Raw genomic sequence first — 6535 nt, forward strand, 5'->3', positions numbered from 1 at the left:
AATTAGAGCGAGTCAGTCTCAAGGTATTCATAGGCGTCCGTCAGGTCAAGCAGCTCCGTTGGATGGATGCACAAGGGGAATTGGGATAGGAACCCATAACTCTAGTTACGTAACAAAGTTTGCCGACGGATGAGCCAGGAAAAATCCGTAGAGAGAGAGAGCGCGAGGCGGAGTTGGGACGAGAGCCTATGTATCTCGGCGCAACAGAAATTTGTCTCTTGCCCCCGGACGGCGAGAGGGAGAGAGAGAGAGGCGCGAAGAGGAGAATGGATTCACACTGTAGCGCATTTGTAGTGGTAGAAATCCAACATGACACGGACTGACTGAGGATAAGGGAACCTGCGGAGCGAGAGCGCGAGAGGGCGCGAGGCTAGAATCGTGATGCACAATGCACACATAGGTTCAGGCTCACCTTACCTTCTAAACCTATTTCACGCCCATAAAAGTACTTCTATCAGAGAGTGAAGAGACTACTAATATATAGCGCAGACAGATATGGCGTGCATGACACAAATTGGTGATGGCCATGAGGATTTATAGATGGGTTAAGTCTAAGTTCTAGAAAGAATAAGAGTAGAGTAATTGATTTCTATCTTCGCGCGCGGGAACACACATTCATTTGTACGAGGATCTAACTTTCTCAGAGGCAATCTATATGGTCATATGATTCTATGGATCTCCAGATACGTTATGCTATTCTCTTTAACAGGGGGCAATTTTAGGTTTCGCCACGTCTTGGCGTCTCACCACAATACACTCAACGTATGATCAGAATGGTGGGGCCTAGAGCCTGTGGGGTGCGTGAGAAAATATGTTAAGGGTGTTGCGAGAGCTATTCATCTTGTGCAATGTTATAACTTAATAAACAAGTACAAGAAAGCCCGACGCGCAACGCAGAGAGGTTATCCACAAAAAAAATTTACAAACTGCTACTCAGTATTTTGCCATATTATAGGCATAGGCGCGCGCTTTGCGCGCGAGGTAATCTTGAGATACCTCTCTAAGTGAATCAATTCGTTCTCGCATGAGGCCTGCTAAGCCACTATTTGAGATCAAGGAAATCAGTCGCACACGTCTTCCGAGAGGTGGACGATAAGTTTGTGGTAATTACGGTTCCTAAAAATTGACTAGCGTACGATGAGACATATGAATGCCTATATTATCAACTGGATGGAATCTCCTCCCTTGAATACCTCCTAGCAATGCCTAAAGTTAGCTAGACCGAGTTTGGAAGAACCGAAACAATGATTCTACGACTTCCGATAGGCGTGGGATCGAAAGAGTAGGTATTGACCTAGACTGCGTCTTAATAATCTGAGGCTACAACAACACTCTAAAGTTAGGTGGGAAATAAATAACCTCGGTCCTATTTTGTAAGACCATATAGAGTGGATCCCGTATATGATCTTGTGGAAGGGAAGAGATACTGAAGGGAGGGGCTAAACACCCTGTTTCTATCTCTAGTACATAGATGATCGTATTTGCCAAAATAAACTTGTTATTAGAGCCGATATCTAGCCGAGTCGAGGAGTGGTAGAACATATATGTGGGAGCTCCTATCTAGAGGATAGTGAGAGTGAATTATGACCGTTTTATTTTAACTCCTAACATCCGACAGATAGGGGCCAATTGAGCTTCTACAAATGATAAAAAGAATACAGCAAGATTTACATAAATTAGGAATGTATCAATTTCAAAATTAAGCGCTAGTTCAAGGTAATGAATTATTAACAATTCTCACGCCAACTTTATTATGAAGAATAATTAAAATAATCACGGCGAGAAACTACACACAATTACCAATTCAGCCTCTCAATCTAATTCTGAGTTACGTCCTACCGGCTCTACGACGTAGGGGTGTTAAGAGTGGTCCCACTGTAATCCATTTGATAATTTTTAAATCAATTAATCCGCCTTAAGGAAGACCAATTATAATCATGATAGATTTTAACTTTCAAAGAATGTATAAAGGGAAAATTTATATGGATAGACAAAATGACTTTTTAATTAATAGAGGTAACTATCAGGAGGAAAAACAAATTTATACGACCTACCCATGCGGAGAACGCATGGGCACCTATCTATAAAAAAATAAGGAACGATAACCAATAATCGATTGATCAATCTCATAAAAATTTCACTGAAAATTATAATTCATAATATACAAAGTAAACATCTTTGATAGATTGAATAAATTTAAAAAATTACCAGGTGCACCCTCATACCCAAGGGATCAAGACAATCTGATGGTAATATAATTTTTAGGCAATGAGGAGCAAATTTATGATGTATTGCTTGTGAAGTATCAACAGGTTTAGAAAAAGCAAGGATTTGCAGTTAGTACATCAGGTATTTTTCACTCTTGTAAAACAGAAAATATAAATAAAAAAACCCAGGTCACTTAGCTATATAATCCAACAATACACAAAAGCTATTATTCAGTATTAAATTTTTACAACAGATTAACATAGGAATAGGGAAATTCATAAATAGGCACCGCAGGAAACAAACTAGTAAGGAGAGAGCAGGGACGAGCGAGAGGGGAGTATACCACAACCAACAGACCAACCAGGTTTTAAATATCTTCTAGCCCTCTTAAAACAAAAGAGCATTAGTAAGATGACTGCTGATATATGAGATGTGGGTATCTGATGTATCCTGTTTATTTGTGGTGGTTCATATAGCGCCCATGAATGATATACCTGCTGTGGGCACTGATGGAGATCAGCAGAGCAATAGAGAACTGAGTGAGACGTACAGACGCAAAGAGAGACGAGAGGAAGGTTTTTATGAATCCCATACTTCTAACACGTGTACATCCGTCATCTTATTACGATTTAACACAAAAGGCATATTCCGTGTGTGTGGTTGATTTGTAGAATTAAACTGAGCTTTACCATGTGCCTATATAGTTGCGATGTTTCGGTATAATTGCAGGATGCGTAAAAATTCTTTTAGTGATAGAAAGTCATTCTCAAACACAATTTCCAACATCCTACTTTTTTTCTATAGGAGCACTGCGTACACAATAGCGCGAATGTACCATCAACTAGTTACTACAGTAACTGATCAGTTTTAAATCAATCTTTACAACATTCAACAATACCAACACACCAGATCAAAGCCAGTATATAAAAAAAATAACAAACAATCAACCCAGAATCCAAAGATCTCTGGGATACGAAAGAAATTATGCTTCAATATATATTAGTCACCTATAAGTATTATTTGACAAAGAAATGACTTTGATTTCAATCAGAATATTTCTTATTGGGAAGGGGATCTCATAAGGGGTGTACCAGCCTAGTATTGAGAGGGTTATGATCTGATCTAAGTTTTGGGTCCACTCTGGCTCTAATATCCTAGGCCTTTTAAATTTTGATATATTTTATGGGGCAAACTGGGGAGAGACGCCAGGACATTTGCCAACAAACCGATAGTCCTAGTATCTACAAGGACAACTTCTAAACCTAAATTTCCTCAAGGTATCTAGACGATATTTGGGGAATTTGATAATACAAAGGAGGAGTTTGACATATTTGTAAACATTTTAGCACACTTGATCCATTCCATTAAATTAGGAATACACAATCAATCGGGATTCAATCAATTTTTTAGATACACAGTTTATAAGGGACCTTATCATACATGATTATATCAAACAATTAGACTCAAAGTTTATTTCAAAAAAACAGACACACATGCACCTATTATACAAAACAAGTTCCATCCAAACACACATTTAGGATTAATAAAATAAACATTATTAAGATTCAATAAGGCAGATTGTATCACAAGAGACGATTTTTGGATACGCAGTCAAAATCCCTTTTTAAGGCACTGCGAGAAAGACAATATTCTCGGTCCTTTTTACGCCGTAATGCCTCAAATCCTTTCCCAGGACAGAGGACAGCGTGATAAGAGAGGACATTATTCCCATAATAATCATATTCAACATTAGCACACGGCCTTATTATAAGATCCAGAGGATAATAATAGAACCAATTAGTAGAAAATGCAGGATTGCTACCCAACCATCCAGATCATTTCACGTATAGAAAAAACAAAAAATTTAAAAGATCTTCTAGTTCGGCTAAACTAAAACCTTACAACCCAAGAAAATTAGAATGAACATTTTTGTAAATCTAAAATTCGTTACGAAGTCAATTCAAAAAAGCAATATTTCGTATTTCACAAGCTTTTACTCCACGAACTTCAAATTGTGGTTTATTAATTATATTTTTGATAAATGTGGAGTACAGTATATTGGGAACAAAAATGCAATTTCACTAGGTATGGATGCAACACAGATACAATATTAAACAAGAAGGGAAATACACACCCCAATGTTTAAACATTTTATTTTACATGGCTTACCAGTCTGTCAGAGTTGCGGAATCAAAATAATTCAATTTGGACTGGATATTGAAAGGAGAAAATTGAGAAGAAAAGTGGATCTATTATAATGAACTCCTGGAAATGTTGAGGCTCATTTTTTTTTTAATCTTTTGCCATTAAATATCTTTGCCCTTAGCGAGCAGATATTTTGCTGCCTGAGGATGGAAGCCAGCCAGAGAGAGAGGAGTGGCTTGGAGGTGGTTGTCAATATTGTTACCAAAATAAAATGAAAAGAGGGTTACTATTACTATCGACTTCTTAACTCTGTGTCCCAATGTTTGATGACCTGACAGAGGAGCTGAGACACTTGCGGAAACTCCCAAAGAGTCCTGGATGTGCTTTCAGAACACATAAGCTCTGCTAGTTACCTGTTGGCTGCCTTTCAGTCATTGCTCTTGACCTGTTTGAACCTCTACCCATACTGTTTACCTTGTATGTGTTTTTGTGCTGCAGGCTTTGTGGTTTTAGGCAGATGTAAGGGTGTTGCACTTTCATAGAACAATAGATCTTCTTAAGATAAATACCAACGAACATTTTAACCAGAAAAATGGAGTGCACGAGCTAACAATTAATTTTTAAAAGTCAAATATAAAAAATATTCAAAGAACTTGATGATTAAAGAAGTATTCAATTGTTTGTATGTATGTTTGATTATCTGTTCATTTATTGTCAGAACTTTTGATAAGCTCCAATTACATTCAGTCATTTTTTCTCTGGAGTATTGTATTGGGGGAACACTCCCATTATATTTTCAACCTAATGATGAACTGCTCAAATGTTGCTCAACATTTTTTTGTTAAAAGATGACTACATTGAAAAAATAATCTTTGCCGTTGCTATATACCAACAGTTATGTAGTTAGCAAAGTATTTTTTTTTGCATGTTAATCTTCCTCGACTATTAAGCAGAAGATGAGTGCCACTGTGTCCTGTTAGTGGAGTTTATACTAGAGCAGGTACAGATCATTTATTGTTTATCATTCAAAATCTTACACCACATGAATAACCGTTATATTATCTATATGCCTCTCACACATGTGATTTATTTAAGGTACCTAAATGACACTGTAGTGGTTGTAAACCATGTGATCATGTTTCCTATACAGGCATACAGTGTCACATCAGGCTGGCCAAATCAAACACAGTCTGGTCTGTGAAAAGTGGAGAGGCCTTGTGATGTGGTTTCAAATTCAACAGAAGTTTGAACATGATGACATCTCACAGTGTTTGCCTTGCTATGTCACATGTCCTGCTCTTGGGGAGAATGGTGAGTTGTGTTTTGGTGGTTCCATCTCAAATAGATGTTGGAACGGAGTTTAGATTTGCTTTTTCTCTCTCCTCTTTTTCACATTAGCATCAGACAACCTGAAGTGCTAATAATCGTCTCGTCCGTCGACAAGACAGTGGCTTAGTATCGGCTTAATGTTGGTCAAAGCTTGACTTTACATGTGGTTCTATGAACATTGATGATTCAACAAGGATTTTCCTGGTACAAGCAAGTCTGGGACACAAGCCAAGACTCATCCTACCTATATGTATTAATAAAAATGGGACTTTTTCAGATGAATCAAGAACAATCACCGCCTTCACACTGGAATATGATATCACTGGTCAAAATCACTTGAAGATAAACAGATCTCCACCCTTCAGACTCAGCTACTTACTGACTGTGCAGGAAGGAAGTTATTAACTGTTGAATTTGCAGCAGGAATTTTTGTCAGCATAAAGGGTTCGAGGTCTGAACATTCCCAGCTTCGGTCCATTAGTCAGCATCTGAGACCATCCAGCCCAGGAGGCTCTGTGACTCTGAACTGTACCAGTACATCACTGGGACCTGTGATGGAGAACACAGTGTGTCCACATTGTTCAAAACTCTGAGAATCTCATCCAGGACTCATTACACCCATGAGGGACAGGAAATGATCAGTGTGAGAGGGAACCCATCAACCAAACACACACCTGTGTGTACAACTTGCAAGTGCAAGCCCTGAATGTTTCTCATGCCTGGGACCTACTCTGTGCTGTTGCCTCCATGTGACACATACTGTTTGGAGACCAGAAAACATGCTAAAAAGCTGTGTTTGTAATATCTGGCTCTATACAGAGTGAACGACTTGGTGTATTCTGGAGAGAGGTTC

The 6535-nt window shown here is 38.4% G+C and overlaps 1 pseudogene; it reads left to right on the forward strand.

Annotated features, from left to right (window-relative positions):
- The first annotated feature begins 2689 nt into the window (after positions 1 to 2689).
- The window catches only part of LOC118338413, a 12126-nt pseudogene continuing 8280 nt past the window's right edge, over positions 2690 to 6535 (forward strand).

Source organism: Morone saxatilis, unplaced genomic scaffold (genome assembly GCF_004916995.1).
Source record: "Morone saxatilis isolate NCDOM2014 unplaced genomic scaffold, NCSU_SB_2.0 Contig4, whole genome shotgun sequence".
Lineage (NCBI taxonomy): Eukaryota > Metazoa > Chordata > Actinopteri > Moronidae > Morone > Morone saxatilis.